Here is a 21,523-nt window from a genome sequence, read left to right as displayed (position 1 = left end):
TATGGGGAGTAATATGATTGTAGGGAGAATAATTTTTAACATTGTAGAAGGTTTAGATTGTGTAAATGATCCGATCCGTGAGTTCGGGTGGAAGCTACTAGGACTGCTAGACCGGCGCCTGCTTCACAGGCTGAGAATGCTAACATAAGAATGGGCATTAAGGTGGGGGATGTTGTTTGGGTTTGAATAGGTCATATGGAGAGGGCAATGTATATTGATAGTATTATGCTTTCTAAGCATAGCAGGGCAGAAATTAGGTGTATTCGGTGAAAGGCTAGTCCTAGACTACTTAGGGTGAAGGCAGAGTAGAAGCTTAAATGCAGAAAGGTCATTGAGAAAGTCACGGGGTAGGACTGTGGTTTGTTGAGCCGAAATCAACTGTCTTTGCTAGACTAACTTTCTGAAGTTATTCTGCTCATTCTAAGCCCCCTTGAATTCATTCATAAATTAGCCCTAGTGCAAGGAGGAGAATGACTGTGGAGGTTCATGTTAAGGTAGTGAGGGGGGAGAGGAGTTGAGTAGCCCATGGGAGGGGCAGTAGGAGGGCAATTTCTAGGTCGAACAAGAGGAATAAGATTGCGACAAGGAAGAATCGGATTGAAAATGGGAGGCGGGCAGAGCCCAGTGGGTCAAAGCCACATTCGTATGGGGATAATTTTTCTGAATCTGGATTTATTTGAGCTAATCAAAGGTTTAGTGAAGTTAAGATAATACATAGTGATAGAGAAATTGTGAATATAAAGAGGATGATGTTAATTGCCTTTCTCTGGTTTTGATCCAGATTTTAGAGATTGGAAGTCAATTGTAATTAATATACTAGAAGAGCAAGATCCTCATCAATAGATTGTTATGTAGAGGAACAGTCAGATAATGTCAACAAAATGTCAGTATCAGGCCGCTGCTTCAAAGCCAAAGTGGTGGTTGGATGTGAAGTGGAATTTTACGAGGCGGAGGAGGCAAATCAAGAGGAAGGAGGATCCAATGATTACGTGGAGACCATGAAATCCTGTGGCGACAAAAAAGGTTGATCCATAGACTCCGTCGGCAATTGAGAATGGAGCTTCATAATATTCTATTGCTTGAAGTGCTGTAAAGTAGAATCCTAATAGGACGGTTATAAGTAGGGCTTGGGTAGCTTGGTTCCGATTGCCCTCTGTAATGCTGTGATGTCTCATGTGACAGTGACTCCTGAGGCTAGGAGGATAGCAGTGTTTAGTAGGGGGACTTCTATTGGATTGAGAGGTTTGATTCCTATAGGTGGTCATTGTCCTCCGAGTTCTGGAGTGGGGACTAAGCTGGAGTGGAAGAATGCTCAGAAGAATCCTAGGAAGAAGAATGCTTCGGATGTAATAAATAAAATTATTCCGTAACGTAAGCCCTTTTCGACTGTAGGGGTATGGTAGCCTTGGAATGTGCTTTCTTGTACGATGTCACGTCATCATTGGAGTATCACTAGGATTATAGAGAGTAGGCCTAGGAGTAAGAGTTGGATAGAGTTGTGGTGAAATCATATGGCTAACCCAGAGGTAGTGAGGAGGGCGGCTGCTGCTCCAAAAATGGGTCAAGGGCTTGGGTCTACTATGTGAAATGAGTGGGCTTGGTGTGTCATTAAGGGTTAAATGTTTTCTTGTAAGTAAAGGCTTAGAAGAAGTACAAAGACATACGCTTGGATTATTGCCACGGCCACTTCTAGAATTGTTAAGAGGAGTAGAATTGTTAGAAGGGACACGGTAGGTATAATGGGAAGGAGGACGGTAGTGGCTGTTGAAATGAGTTGGATGAGTAGGTGTCCTGCTGTGAGGTTGGCTGTGAGGCGAACTCCTAAGGCTAAAGGGCGAATGAGAAGGCTTGTTGTTTCAATCATGATGAGGGTAAGAATTAGAGGTGTTGGGGTGCCTTCTGGTAGGAGGTGTCCAAGGGAAGCTGAAGGTTGGTTTCGTAGGCCTGTTAGCAGGGTGGCAAGTCATAGAGGGAAGGCGAGGGCTAGGTTTATTGATAGTTGGGTAGTAGGTGTGAATGTGTAAGGTAGGAGGCCTAATAGGTTAATTGTTAGAAGTATAATTATGAGTGATGATAGGATTAGGGTTCATTTATGGCCTTTTTTGTTTAATGGGGTTATTAGTTGTTTTGTGATTAAATGGAGAAATCAGAGTTGAAGAGTTGAAAGATGATTTGTAACTCATCGATTGCCAGGAGAAGGAAGTAATAGGGTTGGGAATAACAGTGAGATGAGGATAAGGGGGATTCCGAGGAGGGTTGGGCTTATGAATTGATCAAAGAAGCTTAGGTTCATGGTCAGTTTCAGGAATGGGTTTTTATAGTGGGTAGTGTTTTGTTGGAGGGTGAGTTAGTTGGGGTAAATAGTAAGAGTTTAGGTTGAAGGATAAGAGAAAAAGTGAATCATGAAGTTAGTATGATAAAAAGTCAAGGTGCAGGGTTTAGTTGGGGCATGTCATTAAGGAGGGTGAATAATCCTCTTTCTCTAGCTTAAAAGGCTAGTGCTGGTTCATAGCTTCTTAATGATTAGGATGTTAGAAGTGAAGATCAGTTTTCGAAGTGTGTTAGAGGGGCTGATTCTACTACGATAGGTATGAAGCTGTGGTTGGCTCCACAGATTTCTGAGCACTGACCGTAGAAGATTCCAGGACGGGTTGTGATAAAGGAAGTTTGTTTCAGTCATCCTGGAATTGCATCGGTTTTTACACCAAGGCTAGGAACAGCTCAGGAGTGGAGAACGTCATCAGCTGTAACAATAATTCGAATCGGGGATTCTATTGGAATGACGATGCGGTTATCAACTTCTAGGAGGCGGAAATGACCGAGTGGTAGATCCATAGTTGGTAGTATGTAAGAGTCAAAAGATAAATCTTTAAAGTCTGTATATTCGTAGGATCAGTATCATTGGTGGCCAATAGCTTTGAGGGTGAGGTCAGGCTCATCGATTTCGTCTATCATGTAGAGGATTTGAAGGGATGGGAGGGCTAGTATAATTAGGACAATGGCAGGTAAGATTGTTCAGACAAGTTCTACTTCTTGTGCGTCGACGGTGTTGGAGGATAGTTTTTCTATAAGTATAAGAGCTAGTAAATACAGGACTAGGCTACAAATGGCTAGTGCGACTATTAGGGCGTGGTCGTGAAATTCAATAAGTTCTTCTATAATAGGGGATGAAGCGTCTTGAAAACCAAATTGAGAGTGGTTGGCCATGGAGTTGGGATGGGATGTACTGGGTTTTCACCTGTGATTTAGTCTTGACAAGACTATGTAATGATTTTACTAACAACCCATAAGAAAGAAGCATGAGTGGTTTGATGCGGTTGGCTTGAAACCAGCTTATGAGGGTTCGATTCCTTCCTTTCTTGTACTTGGACAAAAGCTGGTTCTTCAAAGGTATGGTAGGGAGGAGGGCAGCCGTGAATTCATTCAATGTTTGTGGAGGTAAGTTCTGGTTGCACTACTTTCCGTTTGGATGCGAAGGTTTCTCAGATAATAAACATTAGTATAATTACAGCTACTATGGAGATGAGGGAGCTGATGGAGGATAGGGTGTTTCATAGGGTATAAGCATCTGGGTAGTCTGAGTATCGTCGTGGTATACCAGCTAGGCCTAGGAAATGTTGTGGGAAGAATGTTAGGTTGACCCCAAAGAATATTAGTCCAAAGTGGGCTTTAGCTCATGTAGAGTGAAGGGTGTAGCCAGTGAACAGTGGGAATCAATGTGTGAAGCCAGCAAAAATGGCGAATACTGCCCCCATAGATAATACATAGTGGAAATGTGCAACTACGTAGTAGGTGTCGTGCAGGGCGATGTCTAGGGAGGAGTTGGCAAGAACGATGCCTGTTAGTCCACCAATGGTGAAGAGGAAAATAAAGCCTAGGGCTCATAGTATGGGCGGGTCTCATTTGATTGTTCCACCGTGTAGGGTTGCTAGTCAGCTGAAGACTTTAATGCCAGTGGGGATTGCAATAATTATGGTGGCGGATGTGAAGTAAGCTCGGGTATCTACGTCCATTCCAACTGTAAATATGTGGTGAGCTCATACGATAAAGCCCAAGAAACCAATGGATAATATGGCTCAGACTATGCCTATGTAGCCAAAGGGTTCTTTTTTACCGGCATAGTAGGCTACAACATGGGAAATAATTCCGAATCCTGGTAGGATAAGGATGTAGACTTCTGGATGGCCAAAAAACCAGAATAAGTGTTGATATAAAATTGGGTCTCCGCCTCCTGCAGGGTCAAAGAATGTAGTGTTTAGGTTTCGATCTGTTAGAAGCATTGTAATGCCAGCAGCGAGGACTGGTAGGGAGAGGAGAAGTAGAACTGTAGTAATTAGGATGGATCAAACGAATAGAGGGGTTTGGTATTGTGAGAGAGCAGGTGGTTTTATATTGATTGCTGTGGTGATAAAGTTGATTGCCCCAAGGATGGATGAGACACCTGCCAGGTGAAGGGAGAAGATGGCAAGGTCTACTGATGCACCGGCGTGGGCTAGATTTCCGGCTAGGGGTGGTGTGGTGGTTTCACTCTAGGCCTTCCTGGAGACCAACTTGTAACCAGGAAGGAAACTAGAAAAGTGACCACGGAAGTATTCCATGCTATTCCTTTACGTAACTTGAGGTATAAATAAGGCCAGCGGGAGGCATCTCGCTCTCTTCCTTTCCGGCGAGGTTCGAGAACGGCGGGTCCCTGTTTTGGTCTGGTTTATCTGGAGCCGAGGCCTACAGTGACTACCGTTATCTGCCACGCGTGAGGGGAGAGCCTTGGGCCGTGTCTAGCCATCCTGCCTGTTCGAAGGGAAGTGGTGAGATTTTTTTGCTAGTTTGCCTTCGGTCGGCTGGTTGGCTTGTTCGGTCCTTGCCCCTTTTTGTCCTTCTCCCTTCCCCTTCCCCCCCCCCCCCCCCCTTCTGTGTGTGGTATTCTCCTTTTGTGTATCTGTCTCATATGTTATATATATATATATATATATATATATTTGCTATAGCTTTGGCTGCTTGGTTTTCTTTTCCCTCTCTGGGAGGCGGGTCCTTGTTGTCGAGTTTCGGGGACTTGGCAGGAAGCCAGCTCGAAACTTGCACAACATTTTTGGTGTCAGGAGTGGGATATTTTGGTTAAGTTTGGCTTGTTTTGATAAACGTTTTTCCAGGAAGACAGCCAAGCTCGGTGTTGTTTTGCAAAACCAATCTATTGTTTTGGGAACAGGTCTGGGAACACTGCCAGAGTCTGGGAAAGCAGCCAAGGAAACTTTGTTTATATAAACAAAGGTTTGTTTTGGGATCAAGAAGAAATAATAACAAAAAACAATGGCTATTTCATTAATTTGTCTTATAATTCTAGCCACCTTTACACCTGTGTTAGGCTACCGTATAGGGAGACGTCCAGACCTTGAGGATGGATGGAACGAATTGCTTCCATCCTTTAATTTTGACATCGAAGGTTTGGTAAAGGAAATCCCCATGGTTAAAATTGGCTCTAATTACTATATAAATCTTATTGCAACAGTACTGTCATTGATAAAGGTACTGGAAGTGCTACTTAAACTTGGAAGAATGGGGTTCCGTTGCCTTCCCTCTTGTAGGAAAGATCACACCTCAAAGGGACTCGCTGGAACTTTGGAAAGGGCTGCAGACAGGCCAGTCCCCGGGTGGCATGGAGCTTGGGAAGATTTCGGTAGATTAGTAGGACATGTGTCACCCCCCATTAATTGGGAGTTCACACCAGAACAAATGTTTGATTCTGGTGAGATGGCCCACTGTTTGGCAGAAGGGTGTTTTTCCTACAAAGATCCGAATATGCAATTCTCCGCTTTGTGCTGGGGCCTGGCTAATGCTTATCGAGCTGCCATAGACCACCTTCAAAGGGGTAAGGTCGACACAGAAACCCAAACCACGCCACTTGAAACCAGTGATGTCCCTATTAGGTCCACAGAAGTTGGGGTCCAAACACAACTTGAAGTCAATGCCATTTCTACTAAGCCCACTAGAACCGGGACTCAAGCTAAGAACCGGAAGGTCATCATTGCCCCTATGAAGAAGAAGAAGACGTGGGTAAGAGAGATCAAGGAACTTACAGACTCATCTCCCCAACCAGAACGCACAGAAGAAAGAGAAGAAGAAGAAGAAGAAGAAGGAACAGAAGAACCTATCCAATTCACTCAAGATGTAGTGGACGAAGGAGCGGCAGCAATGGGAGAAGGAGCAACAGCAAGTGATGAAGGCGCGACTGCGAGAGAGGAAGTAGTGGTTGTGACTGAGGAAGGAGCGATTGGAAGAGAAGAAGCAGGTACCAGAGAGGAAGAAACGGTTACACGGGAAGGAGCACGTCCAAGAGAACTAGGGGCACGCCCAAAGGAATACAGAACAGCATCAAGAGAAAAGAAAGCAACAGTACAAACGGCCGGTGGTATATTGTCGCTTGATGATTTATATCCTGACTACACATTCAGTGTTACAAAAGACGCAAAGAAGGAGCCAAAGCATTCCCCTCAATTGGAGGGGGAATTATCCCTACCCCTCCAGACCCAACCTTCTCTTGGAGGTGTGAATGATTGGAGGAAGAGGCCCTTATCTCACCACGTGAAAGATTACTCACTACCTCCACCAGCTGGGTATCGCGAACGACGCAGGAGTCCATCCCCACGGCATGAATGGCATAGAAGTCCATCTCCACGGCGTGAACGACGCAGAAGTCCATCTCCGCGGCGTGAACGGCGTAGGAGTCCATCCCCACGGTATGAACGGCATAGGAAACCATCTCCGCGGCGTGAACAATATAGAAGCTTATCCCCACGGCATGCTCAGTCTCCACCTCCACATGAGAGATATAGGGAGGAAGTGGGAGCAGTCCCACGTAGGAGTGGAAGAGTAAAGAGAGAGGTGGAAAAGATTCTACGTGGGAGAGATGGACAAGAAATTATGCGAGAAAGCGAAATTACACAATCACTGACCACAAGAGAGCTTCGAGATTTACGGAGAGATTATATGCGCTTGCCTGGTGAAGAAGTCCTCACCTGGCTGGTGCGATGCTGGGACAAGGGAGCTGATAGTCATGTAATTGAAGGTGATGAAGCACGACAGTTGGGATCCATTGCTCGAGACCCTGTGATAGAGCAAGAAATGGGGAGGGAGAAAATGGCATCCAGTCTTTGGCTCCGAATACTCCACGCGGTGAGAGTGAAATACCCATTTAAGGAGTCCCTGAAGAGTTCTTCAAGAAGGTGGAGGACTGCGGAAGAAGGCATCCAATACCTACGGGAATTGGCCATGCTGGAGATCATCTATTCTGATCCAGATTATTATGATATCCAAGTTCCTGAGAATGTTCCCTGCACGCAACCAATGTGGAAAAAGGTAATTCAAGGTGCCCCTAAACCATATATTTCCTGCTTGATACCCGTATATAATCCAAAGATGGATGAACCAAGCGTGGACACTATGTGTGCTTGGATAAGAACCATCGAGGAAAATATGGAAGACTCCTTCAATCCCCTGTACCGACGCACCTACGATAGGGAAAGAACGGAGAGAGATTATGAATATTCCAGATATGAGGACGACCTTAGAGACAGAGAGGACAGAAGGTATAGAGATTACCAAGAAAGGCCAATGGGAAGATCACGGCGGGACCGACAAAGACGACCTCGGCCTAGACCTCGATCCTGGTCTCAATCTTGCTCACGGTCCCTGTCATTCACACGTCGAAGGAAAGAGAACTCTAAGCGTGGGTCACGTAACCAACTATGGGCATACCTTCGTAGTAAAGGAGAAAACATGAAGAAGTGGGATGGTGAACCCACTTCTAAGCTTGAAGCTAGAGTGAGGGAGCTGAAGCGAAAGAAGACTGACAAGAAAGTTGTCTATGTAGTAGACGGAGATTTCTTAGAAGAGAAACTGCGATCGCCGAAACACGAGAAGATGGAGGTCCACTTCGACAATGGCAAAAAGTCTAAGAAGTCAAAGTCAAACTCTGACGACGAATGCTCTGATCAAGACCAGTAGAGGGGCCCTGCCTTCTGCCAGGAGAAGGAGAGGGACCAAGAAGATAACCGGGTTTACTGGGCTGTGTGGGTCCGATGGCCTGGCACATCGGATCCTCAGAGATACCAGGCCTTGATAGATACTGGAGCCCAGTGTACTGTAATGCCTTCGGAGTATAAGAGTACCGAGACTGTTACTATTTCTGGAGTGACAGGAGGGTCTCAAGAATTGTCAGTAGTAGAGGCGGACATGAGCTTGACGGGAGACCAATGGGAAAAGCGTCCCATTGTGACGGGGCCAGAAGCCCCTTGCATCCTTGGTATGGACTACCTAAGAAGAGGATACTTCAAGGACCCGAAAGGGTACCGGTGGGCTTTTGGTGTAGCCACGGTGATTGAAGAGGGGTCCAAGCAATTGTCTGCCCTTCCTGGCCTTTCAGAAGACCCTTCCATTGTAGGATTACTACGAGTTAAAGATCAAGAAGTGCCAATGGCCACAACAACTGTACACAGACGACAGTATCGGACAAACCGAGATGCTGTGATCCCTATCCACAAAATGATCCGAAAGTTGGAGAGCCAAGGGGTGGTCAGCAGAACCCATTCACCCTTCAACAGCCCCATCTGGCCTGTGCGTAAATCCGATGGAGAGTGGAGACTGACTGTGGACTATCGTGGCTTAAATGAAGTTACGCCACCGTTGAGTGCTGCCGTGCCAGATATGCTGGAGCTCCAATATGAGTTGGAGTCCAAGACAGCAAAGTGGTACGCCACCATCGACATAGCCAACGCGTTTTTCTCCATTCCTTTAGCGGCAGAGTGCAGGCCACAGTTTGCTTTCACCTGGAGGGGCGTTCAATACACCTGGAATCGACTGCCCCAGGGGTGGAAACACAGTCCAACCATCTGTCATGGACTGATCCAGGTCACACTAGAGAAGGGTAAGGCTCCCGAACACATCCAGTACATCGATGACATCATTGTATGGGGGGATACAGCAGAAGAAGTTTTCAAAAAAGGACAGACGATCATCCAGATTCTCCTCGAGGCCGGTTTCGCTATCAAGAAGAGCAAAGTCAAGGGACCTGCCCGAGAGATCCAATTCCTAGGGGTGAAATGGCAAGATGGACGACGCCAGATACCAACAGACATAATCAACAAGATTGTAGCAATGGCTCCCCCCACAAACAAGAAAGAAACCCAAGCTTTTCTGGGAGCCATAGGCTTCTGGAGGATGCATATCCCAGAATACAGTCAGATTGTGAGCCCTCTTTACTTTGTGACCCGTAAAAAGAACAATTTCCAGTGGGGTCCTGAGCAACAACAAGCTTTCAGGCAGATCAAGCAAGAAATTGCACATGCCGTGGCTCTTGGACCAGTTAGAATGGGACCAGATGTAAAGAATGTGCTCTACTCTGCAGCTGGAGATAAAGGTCCCTCCTGGAGCCTCTGGCAAAAGGTGCCTGGCGAGACGCGAGGGCGACCACTGGGTTTCTGGAGCCGAAGCTACAGAGGTTCTGAGGCCAATTACACCCCTGTGGAAAAGGAAATCTTAGCGGCGTATGAAGGTATACGAGCAGCTTCAGAGGTAATTGGTACCGAAGCACAGCTCTTCCTGGCACCCCGATTACCAGTCTTGAGCTGGATGTTCAAAGGGAAGGTGCCCCCTACGCATCATGCCACGGATGCTACATGGAGCAAGTGGATAGCCTTGATTACGCAGCGTGTACGATTGGGAAGCTCAAATCGCCCTGGAATTCTGGAGGTTATCACAAATTGGCCTGAAGGTGGGAACTTCAGCCTGGCAGAAGAAGAGGAAGAACCAGTGAGCCGAGCTGAAGAAGCTCCGCCATTTGATCAGCTGCCAGATGAAGAAAGGCGTTATGCCCTTTTCACTGATGGTTCTTGCCGAATTGTAGGAAGGAACCGGAAGTGGAAAGCGGCCGTTTGGAGTCCCACCCGACGAGTGGCAGAAGCTGCTGAAGGTCAAGGCGAGTCAAGTCAATTTGCAGAGCTCAAAGCTGTCCAATTGGCCCTGGACATTGCTGAACGAGAAGGATGGCCAAGGCTCTACCTCTACACTGACTCGTGGATGATAGCCAATGCCTTATGGGGATGGTTGGATCGATGGAAGAAGATGAACTGGAGGCGTGGAGGAAAACCCATCTGGGCTGCTGACTTGTGGCAGGACATCGCTACCAGAGCGAAGAATCTGAATGTGAGAGTCCACCATGTAGATGCCCACATGCCCAAGAAGCGAGCTAATGAAGAACACAATAACAACAGAGAAGCAGACCGAGCTGCACAGATAGGAGTGTCACAAGTAGACCTAGACTGGCAGCAGAAAGGAGAATTGTTTCTAGCTCGATGGGCCCATGATGCTTCCGGTCATCAGGGCCGAGATGCCACCCACAGATGGGCACGAGACCGAGGGGTGGATTTAAGCATGGATGTAATTTCTGAAGTTATCCATGATTGTGAAACTTGTGCCGCTATTAAGCAGGCAAAAAGACTGAAGCCCCTGTGGTATGGTGGACGATGGGATAAGTATAAGTATGGAGAGGCATGGCAGGTTGATTATATCAAACTGCCACAGACCCGCCAAGGTAAGTGCTATGTACTTACCATGGTGGAAGCAACAACCGGATGGCTAGAGACTTTTTCAGTGCCCCACGCAACGGCCCGAAATACCATTCTAGGCCTTGAAAAGCAAGTTTTGTGGAGACATGGGACCCCAGAACGTATCGAGTCAGACAACGGGACTCATTTCAAAAATGAATTAGTCACCACTTGGGCGAGGGAACATGGTATCGAATGGGTATACCACATTCCATACCATGCACCAGCTGCTGGGAAGGTTGAGAGATATAACGGATTATTGAAGACCACTCTAAAGTTATTAGGTGAGGGGACTTATAAAAACTGGGACAAGAACTTAGCCAAGGCTACCTGGCTAGTTAACACCAGGGGTTCTGTCAATCGAGCTGGCCCTGCACAGGCAGAATCCCTTCACATTGTTGATGGAGATAAAGTTCCAGCAATCCATTTGAGGGGAATGCTAGGGAAAGCTGTTTGGGTTACCCCTGCCTCAGGCCAAGACAAACCCATTCGTGGGATTGTCTTTGCTCAAGGGCCAGGACATACGTGGTGGGTAATGAGGAAGGATGGAGTCATCCAGTGTGTGCCTCAAGGAAACTTAGCCTTGGGGAAAAACTAATTGTATGTCCTAAGTTGTGTTTTTACAGGAAGCCAGTCACCAGATGAGAGAGAGACCTGAACTAAGCTGTTGCTGGTATCCAGTGATGAGACAGTCCAGTGATGAAACAGCCATAAAATCAGAATTGTAATGGTGACTGAGGAGACCAAAGATCTGGACTGAACTGACATCTGTATTGATTTTCCAACGACGAGACAACTGTGCCGAGAGACCAACAAGAACTATATATATATATATATGCAAATGTGTATATATATGCACGGGATGTAGACGAACGTGAGACATAGGTGTTGCGTAAAGAAATAGTATGGAATAAGGGGTGGAGAATGTGGTGGTTTCACTCTAGGCCTTCCTGGAGACCAACTTGTAACCAGGAAGGAAACTAGAAAAGTGACCACGGAAGTATTCCATGCTATTCCTTTACGTAACTTGAGGTATAAATAAGGCCAGCGGGAGGCATCTCGCTCTCTTCCTTTCCGGCGAGGTTCGAGAACGGCGGGTCCCTGTTTTGGTCTGGTTTATCTGGAGCCGAGGCCTACAGTGACTACCGTTATCTGCCACGCGTGAGGGGAGAGCCTTGGGCCGTGTCTAGCCATCCTGCCTGTTCGAAGGGAAGTGGTGAGATTTTTTTGCTAGTTTGCCTTCGGTCGGCTGGTTGGCTTGTTCGGTCCTTGCCCCTTTTTGTCCTTCTCCCTTCCCCTTCCCCCCCCCCCCCCCCCCTTCTGTGTGTGGTATTCTCCTTTTGTGTATCTGTCTCATATGTTATATATATATATATATATATATATATTTGCTATAGCTTTGGCTGCTTGGTTTTCTTTTCCCTCTCTGGGAGGCGGGTCCTTGTTGTCGAGTTTCGGGGACTTGGCAGGAAGCCAGCTCGAAACTTGCACAGGGTGGGTATACTATTCATCCTGTTCCGGCCCCGGCTTCTACTGTAGAAGATGCTAGAAGAAGTAGGAAGGATGGAGGAAGTAATCAGAAGCTCATGTTATTTATTCGTGGAAATGCTATGTTGGGGGCACCAATTATTAATGGTACTAATCAGTTACCAAACCCTCCGATTATAATAGGCATTACTATAAAGAAAATTATAACGAAGGCATGTGCGGTGACGATTACATTGTAAATTTGGTCATCACCTAAAAGGGTGCCTGGCTGTCCTAGTTCTGCTCGAATGAGGAGACTAAGGGCTGTGCCGATTATACCAGCTCATGCGCCAAAAATAAGGTAAAGTGTGCCGATATCTTTGTGGTTAGTGGAAAATAGTCAACGGTTGATGAAAGTCATAGGTAAGATGACTGAGTGTAGAAGCGTTAGGCTGTAGTCCTTTTTACAGAGGTTTGATTCCTCTTCTTATCGATTCTGTAGTGAAGTTCATGTTGAGTTGCAAGTTCATTGATGTGCATTAAACATGCGCCAGGATCTAGTAGACAGAAGCCTGTTGGTTGGGGCATTTAGCTGTTAACTAAAATTTTATGGGATCAAAGCCCATCTGTCTAGGGGGAGGTTCTAGCTTAATTAAAGCATCTGAGTTGCATTCAGGAGATGCAGGTTAGTATCCTGTGTACCTTAACAGAAACTAAGAGGGATTAGCCCTTGTTTAAGGCTTTGAAGGCCTTTGGTTTAAATAACCTAAGTTTCTAAGGGATTGCGAGTACTATGGGAGATAGTGGTAGGAGTATAATTGATAAGGAGGTAAAGGTTGTGGTTAGGGTGTTAGTTGGTTTGTTAGTTTGTCATTGTTTTATGTAGTTAGTGAAGTTTGGGGGTAGTGTGATGGTTGCACAGTAGGCCAGTCGTAGGTAGAAGAAAAGTCCAAGTAAAGAGAGTAGGGTAATAGTTGTGGCTACTACTGTTAGTTCTTGTTTTGTGAGCTCTTGAATAATTAACCATTTGGGTAGGAATCCTGTTAGGGGAGGAAGACCTGCAAGGGAGAGGAGAGTGAGCATAAGGATTGTGGTTAGTGATGGAATTTTGGTTCATGTGGATATAACAGTGGATAGTTTTAGGGTATTGGTTGTGTTAAGGATGAAGAAGATGGCGGAAGTTGTTACAGTATATAGATAGAACGTAATTAAAGTCAGATTGGGGTTATAGTTGAGAATAATAGTTATTCGTCCTAGGTGTGCGATAGATGAGAAAGCTAAAATTTTGCGAGTTTGGGTTTGGTTAAGTCCTATTCAGTCACCTAGGACTGCGGAAGCAATAGCTATCGAAGATAGGAGAGTTGGGTTGAGTGAGGGGGATGTTAGGTAGAATAGTGTGGTTGGTGGAAATTTTGTGACTGTGGCTAGTAGGAGGCATGTTGTTATAGTTCAACCTTGAAGAACTTCTGGAAATCAGAAATGAAATGCGACTAAACCTAGTTTAATTGAAATTGCAATAGTTAGTAGTATACATGATATGGGGTGGGTTAGTTGGGTGATGTCCCATTGGCCAGAGAATCATGCATTGGTCATGCTGGAGAATAAAAGTAGCGTAGATGCGGCTGCTTGAGTTAGAAAGTATTTAGTAGAGGCTTCAATGGCTCGTGGATGGTGGCTTTTAGAGATTAATGGAAGAATAGCTAAAGTGTTAATTTCTAAGCCGACTCATGCTATTATTCAGTGGTTACTCGAAATTGTGATTGAGGTTCCTAGGAGTAAGCTTATTGTGGAGATTAGTTTAGCTTGGGGATTCATTAGTAAGGGAAGGAGTTAAAGATGAATCCAGACAATAAAATTCTGAAATGAGAAGTTCTGTTGTACTAGACTTTCTATTTTGCAGAAATTCCTGAGATTCATTGCGTTGTCCGAGCCCATACGATTGGACACACCTGTTCACTTGTCCAAACTTGGAAACTAGGTCTGCCAACCGGGAAAAGATTATCTCAAGTACTGTTGACTCCAAGTAAATGATCACTGTAATCCACTTAGATCTCCTCACTGGGGATAGACATGATTATATTATTGTCTGTATTTCCACTGTTACTCAGTTGTTATGTTGTTTACATTTTTAGAAATGACACTTCATCAATACACTGTTCGAGTCATTCACCAGTGTCATGGTCCAACCATGGACCACGCGGTGGGATGGAATCCAACAGCCCCCAGGAGCTGGTTTCTCCCCTGAGGGTGCAGAGCAGCAGGGCCTTTTCCAGACCCAACTGTACCTTCCAGAAAGATATCAGCTATACTTTGCTTCTTTGCTGACTTCTGTTTTAGATGTCAATGTGTGGACCACCCTGGCCAACGTGACGAAGATGGACGTGATATGTGTGTCCATGGTAACTCCCACGAGTCCTTTTCGCACCTGTCTGGTTGGAATACCCATTGATAACTACTGGTGGGGAACTCTATATAATGAGACCATGTTAGCAAACTGCACATATCCAGGAGTTGACATTTCTTCTTAGAGATATATACCAGAACGCATCAGCTTGGTGCAATGAGACTCTGCAAAAACGATTTATTCCTGGATCCGATGTGATAGGTCTCCCAAATGATCTGTTTCTCATTTGTGGACAAAGAGCATGGAAAGGTATTCTGGGAAAGGCTGTAGGAGGCCCTTGTACCTTTGGACAATTAACCTTTTTTCATCCTCGCAGCGTAACCTTGCCTAAACTAAGAAGACGCAGACATAGCACATGGCGGTTTACTCCGGACTGTAACTCTGATGTAGAGTTTTGGAATAAGGCTGAAAGAATAACTGCTAGTGTAATATCTCAGATAGGGACTGCTCATGCTTTGGCTTCTCTAAATAAACTAGGATGCTGGTTGGTTAAAGAAGCTAATGCTACTTCTGCTGCTTTGAGTGCATTGCTCACAGATGTAGACTCTGTTAGACATGCAAGTTTACAAAATAGAGCTGCTATTGATTTTTTGTTGTTAGCCCAGGGACATGGCTGTCAAGATTTTGAGGGCATGTGCTGCATGAATTTAAGTGATCATTCTGAATCTGTTCATGCTAGCAGCCAGAAATTAAAAGCCCTTACTCAACAATTACATGTTCATGATGAATGGAACCTCTTTGGTGATTGGAAATGGGGATGGTCCTGGTTACGAAAAGCGTTAATAGGCTTGTCAATAGTTGGACGTATAATAACATGCATATTGTGTATGATTCCCTGTATACTAACATGCGTACGTCAAATGATAAACGCCAGGCTAAATGCATTGCAATTTTGAGTAGTTCGTTATCACCCTCTTGCTACCATTGATCACGCGGTGGTATGTAAGGGGGGTACTTTTGAATTAGATGATCAATGGAGCATAGAGGCGTGAGAACGGAATCATATTAGGATGTGAAACCAGCTAGAGTATGGTACAATGTAACTTCATGGCACAAGCTAATTGTAAGGTCCATTGTGCTTTTTAGCAAGTCAGCCTGATATTCCCTATTATCAGAGCTGAGTTCTTCCTTGGTTTTGCTACATATTGCAAGATAGAGACATCTACCCTTGAAACACAATGGTAGAGGTCATCCATAGGGGTGAGAAAGATGATGATGGGAGGAAGATTATGTGGGCAGGGGTCGCTCGCCCCTTGCCCTACAAGTAGGGCATACGCAGACTGCTGCCATGAGGTAATGATCAGGCGGTGTTTGGCTGCCATTCAGGCATCACCTTATACTGCGTACTGGCCCTACGTAGTGTAATGTGGAACTGATAAAAATGGGGTGTCGGAGCTGCTGAGTTGCGCGATACTCATCCTACCACCGAGACTGTGTTGCTCCACGGGGACGCCCGCTAAGCATGGGTACCGACCAGCTGCTGCAGATCCTGACAGCCCTGGCCTGTCTGTGTGGGTAAGCACAGTTTTTTGATAGGAAGCAACTGAGAGAACAAACTTTTTTAATATCCTTTTTGTGTTCCTTTAATTCTCCTTTTATGTTTATAGTATTTTTCCTTTAGTTTTCCCTTTTTACTAACCAATATCGTGTTATCCATAATATTGTGTTAAGATCCTTCTTTGGTATCCCTTTTTCACTAGTTAATACTGTATTAAATGCTGTTCGTAGTATTTGTTTTAATGCCACCCGATAAGATAGTTATTTTGTATCCCTTTTTCTTTTTAATTTTTAATCCCTCTTGTTAAGTTTATTACTAGTATTATTATTCTCACTGTAATAAGAGATATTTTGTGTGCTTGAGTATTTTTGGCACTTGTCTTTATTCCGGACATGTATCCGAACGTACTGCTACATAAATTGGCGTAGTCGGCAGGATACATGGAGGAATAAGCAGTGCCCCAGGGAATTCGTTGGTGGAGTGCTCAGCTGACGTGTCCCTGTGTATTGGTGGGAGATCTTCAGGTGGAGTGCACAGCCTGGAGAGCCGTGTCCTCGTGTGTGTTGTGTAAAAGGGAGATTCTCAGGTGGAGAGCATAGCCTGGGAAACCGTGTCCCTGTGTGTGTGGTGAACTCTGTGTGGGTGCCGTGAGTGCCAGTGTCTGGGTTCATATCTTATAATTGTTTTGTTTTAAAGTGGTTTTTGTTGTTCTTGTTGATTAAGTTACTATATGGGTGGCAATGCTTGTGTTTTATATGCTTTGTTTGTTTTTTGCATATGGGAGGTAGTTCTGAGCAATTAATTGTGAGTATACCACACTTCTTGAGACCTAGAATTAAGATTTGTCCTTTTTTGCAACTGTTGTTTATATGTACGACTTTGTTGTATTAATTGTAATAAATATATCTTGGGACGTAGAGGCAGCCAGGAGATAAGGCTAGATCGGACTTTAAATTTTTATTGTATTCGGTGTGGAGCGAATCAAAGCCTAGAAGATACCCAGTGGATTAGGTTTTATTGTTGTTTCACTCATAGATATGTCTTTCTGAGGATTCATTTAGAGTTACTGTAGAGTGTGTATTTTGTGGTTGGTATATAAAGATTTTAGATTTGATGTGTATGTGTAGTTAGGCTTGTTTGTGATGTAAGAGCCATAGTTTGTGGATTAGTGTGTCTCATTGTGTTTAGCTTAAAAATCGAGAATCTTTTGTCATTGTTCTGTTAGTGAGAACATTAGTAGATTAAGATGAAAAAGTGGTTAGGAGGGTCAGTCGCAGGCGGCAATGAACCTAAGAAAGCTCCTCCCCGTGAATTAATAGAATTGGGGCAGGAGCCATAGATTACTTTGTAGAATAAGTGGGAAGCATGTACAAAGATTCCTCTTGAGTATTGGGGGCAGCAGACCCCAATGGAGGTATTGCAATACTGGGAGTAGTTTACCCCTACTACTAAATCAAGCAGTCATCTGGAACAGGCTGGACGAATGGGGGGGTGCACTGCTTACTGCATACAAGTTAACTGTGGAAAAATGCAAAAAACTGCAGGAGCAGCTGAATGCTCTAAGAGCCACTCAGCTGGTACAACGCCAGACTTTACTTGACCTTCAGGCCTAAAAGAACAGGGTAGAAGATAAATGTGTTACTTTAGCTGAGAAATATGCTGTGAGAACTGTTCGGCACAGGCAAAGGAAAATAGACCCAAGTGATCGGGGACCAGGGGTGCGAGCTATAATCACTTCCCCTGATTGAGATCCAGAGAAGTGGGATAGTAACATATAGAGTAGTAGTGATGATTCTGATGAGGACGATTTTATAGAAAATTCAGAGAAGTTATCAACATCAGATGAGTTGGCACACAGAGCAAGGGGCTGACTCTGTGATAATAGATGATGTTGATGCCACGAAGTTTTTAGGGTTAACTAATGATGTATATGTACAAAATGCCCTTCGGCGTTTAAGACGAACACCAGGAGTTGATAGAACTTTGGTTTCAGTTATTGCTGAAGGTCTCAGTGACCGTTTTACTAATGATGGATCATGGCAGGATGGAAGTTCATCCTGGGTAACTCTGCATCAAGCAATCAAAATATTAAAGGGGGAAGGGATGAAGGTAGCTATTGAGCTGCAAAGCCCTGAACTTTACATGCAACAACCTTTAATTCCAGTAATGCGAAACAAATTGTTAGAAGGCTGTCCTGTACCCTGGAAACCATACATTATTCCACTGTTAGTGTCTAACTCAGGGGCACCCATAGAAGAGATCATAGAGAGGTTGCAGCAACTTGGTGACCTTCCAGGCCTCCCACCCACAGAACAAAACCTTAACTTGATACTGTTGTAATGAGGAGGGGTAATATGATACCTCAAGTAAATATTAAGTTGTTAGTATTTGGAAGGGGGGAGTTGTTTGTGTTTTGTCTCCCACAGGACCCTGCTGGCTTCCAGCATGTTTGATGAAACCTTATCATGAGCGGCAAGAATTCTGGACAGAGATCAGTGAATGCTGAGCAGCACAAGACCAGCCCGAATATCACATGGAAGAAAAACATATCCTAAATGTAATTAATTGTGTCTACTAACTTTTGCTAACTGGTGTAATGACTCAGTTATCGTGTACCTGTCTCTCGTGTGTCTTGTCCACACCTGATGTTGTGATTTATGTAATGAACAATGTCAATGTCCTGGCCAGAGGCTGGGAGGCTATAGCTACCAAAGCCATGATTACTCCTGCATTAGCCTATTCAGTGCAGGTCATGTATCTTGAATAACAAGATGGATTGGTTATTCTTTCCTGCATAGCAAGTCTCGTGTCCCAATAGATCCCTGGATCTACTCTTCCAGAGATAAGAAGTTTTATATTTCTTAGATGAGTTGCACCAACAATCTGTATGCTTCGTTTTGTATTACTGGTAAGCAACAATCAGAATTGGAATATTATTCCTGAACAGTGTGCTGCCAAGTTGTTCTGACAGCAGTGTTAAAGGTAAAGGCTAAAGCTAAGCCCTGGCTTCAAGAAGTGAAGGACATATGTGATGCCGTGTGCAGAGGGACTGCAATTGTACTTGGTTTTGTCTCCTGGGATGGGGCAGACGTGCCATTAAGGGGGGAAAGAAGACAATAGAAAACTATAAAACTTGTAACATCCTGAAGCCTAATGGTCATCACTGTATAGAATGATCTGTTTCTGTGCTATTCATGCCACACCAATGATGTTTGTGAAGATCAGGCAGAACGGTGTGGTTTGGGAATTCTAAATCAGACACTGATTGTTTTGCAGTGCTCATATTTGTATGTGTTTCATCCCGGTAGTGTTACAGCAGGTGGCAAGAATTATTTGGAATCAACAAATGACAGAAACCTTTTGGCTTACGAGTCTATACAAGAATATATGTGATTGTGAAATAACCATGTGTGAGGTGCTGGGCCTGGCAGAAGAAAAGCTTATGTTGAAAAGCTGGTTGGTAAGACTGCAAATGAAGGACTGATGTTTGTGGACCTCCCTATGGGCTCTGGCTCGCATCATGTTTACAATTTTCTTATGATGAACTGGTAATATTCTAGTTAAGTACAGAAATGATTTCACACTCAATGGTATAGTTAATATGAAGATGGATAAAATTCTTTTATAGCATGGAGGCAAGAGATAACCTGTACTATCACTCCATGAGGAGAAGGGGGATTGACTGCAGTCAGGGGTAAACTGGGGCAGGACGGTTTGCTCCCGATGAGGCCTGGAATCTGTACAGAGAGTGCAAGCTTTCTGTGGGAGCGGTTGGTGAGACCAGGATGTTGTCTGGTGTTGCATCAAACTCCAGATAAACATTGCCTGTGATAGCGCCTAACAGACCTATAAACGTGTGACTGGCAGTCAACCACTTCATACTATAAAAGATGAATCCAGACTATAAAATTCTGAAATGAGAAGTTCTGTTGTACTAGACTTTCTATTTTGCAGAAATTCCTGAGATTCATTGTGTTGTCCGGGCCCATACAATTGGACACACCTGTTCACCTGTCCAAACTTGGAAACTAGGTCTGCCAACCGGGAAAAGATTATCTCAAGTACTGTTGACTCCAAGTAAATGACCACTGTAATCCACTTAGATCTCCTGACTGGGGATGGACATGATTATATTATTGTCTGTATTTTCACTGTTACTCAGTTGTTATGTTGTTTACATTTTTAGAAATGACACTTCATCAATACACTGTTCGAGTCATTCACCAGTGTCATGGTCCAACCATGGACCACGCGGTGGGATGGAATCCAACAGCCCCCAGGAGCTGGTTTCTCCCCTGAGGGTGCAGAGCAGCAGGGCCTTTTCCAGACCCAACTGTACCTTCCAGAAAGATATCAGCTATACTTTGCTTCTTTGCTGACTTCTGTTTTAGATGTCAATGTGTGGACCACCCTGGCCAACGTGACGAAGATGGACGTGATATGTGTGTCCATGGTAACTCCCACGAGTCCTTTTCGCACCTGTCTGGTTGGAGTACCCATTGATAACTGCTGGTTGGGAACTCTATATAATGAGATCATGTTAGCAAACTGCACATATCCAGGAGTTGACAGTTTTTCTTAGAGATATTTACCAGAACGCATCAGCTTGGTGCAATGAAACTCTGCAAAAACAATTTATTCCTGGATCTGATGCAATAGGTCTCCCAAATGATCTGTTTCTCATTTGTGGACAAAGAGCATGGAAAGGTATTCCGGGAAAGGCTGTAGGAGGCCCTTGTACCTTTGGACGATTAACCTTTTTTCATCCTCGCAGCGTAACCTTGCCTAAACTAAGAAGACGCAGACGTGGCACACGGCGATTTATTCCAGACTGTAACTCTGATAGTGCACGGAAGAAGAGAAGAAAGAGTTAAGGAAGAAACCGAGAGGTCAAAGCAGCCACTGGAGAGAGTGGAGAGGGTCAACGCAATATCGAAAGCGGTGAGTGACTGGGACACACCCCGCACGTCTAAGACTGCTCCCTGGGCGAAAGCGTGCCTGCAGCTCAGAGAACGAGCCGCGGAGCACCTTAAGATCGTCAGGGAAAGGCCTGTTAGTCCCCTGAGTGTCGGTCATCTGGTAAAGCGACTCTTCGCTACCGACTGTGTGGACCATGTGCAAGAAGTGGCTTGCCGTTGCCGCGTCCTAGTAACCCCAACCACCGCTGACCCCCGCGGAGCCCCCGCTCCAGTTTTCTGTCCAGCAGAAACTGGTCGTGGCTCCCCGCCTGCTCACCGCTGCTGACTGACCCTGCGGCGTGCTTAAAAAGCACTGCCAGCAAAAAGCCCCTGCACCGTATTCAGACCGCGCGGGCTTCACCGAGGCGCCGCACCGCGCCTTCCGACACAGCGCGCCCCCGATCCCCGCACCGCCCAGTGAACCACGGGAACCCCTGGAGCCGCCGTTGCCGCCGCTGCGAACGCCGCGCTCAGCGGAGACGGAGCCGGGACCACGCCGAGCCGCCGCCACGTGACTGAGACGCCGCCGCCAGCGCCGCCGCTTCGTTCGCCGCTTTGCAACCCGCACACGCCGATCCCTGCAGCCCCAAGCCGCCGCCTC

The 21,523-nt window shown here is 45.3% G+C and overlaps 1 long non-coding RNA gene and 1 pseudogene across 1 annotated transcript; one reads left to right on the top strand and one right to left on the bottom strand.

Moving 5' to 3' along the window:
• The window catches only part of LOC127481335 (NADH-ubiquinone oxidoreductase chain 2-like), a 168,228-nt pseudogene that overhangs the window by 66,891 nt on the left and 79,814 nt on the right, over positions 1–21,523 (bottom strand).
• Positions 14,021–20,765, top strand: LOC127481346 (uncharacterized). Its single transcript, XR_007908202.1, has 3 exons — positions 14,021–14,085; positions 14,195–14,715; positions 20,672–20,765. It is a non-coding gene; the product is annotated as an uncharacterized LOC127481346 (long non-coding RNA).

This window comes from Manacus candei, unplaced genomic scaffold (assembly GCF_025592945.1).
Source record: "Manacus candei isolate 608988 ecotype Guabito, Panama unplaced genomic scaffold, ASM2559294v1 h1tg000078l, whole genome shotgun sequence".
In the NCBI taxonomy this organism is placed as follows: domain Eukaryota; kingdom Metazoa; phylum Chordata; class Aves; order Passeriformes; family Pipridae; genus Manacus; species Manacus candei.
Note: the sequence above shows the minus strand (reverse complement) of the source record. Positions and strands in the feature narration are given on the sequence as shown.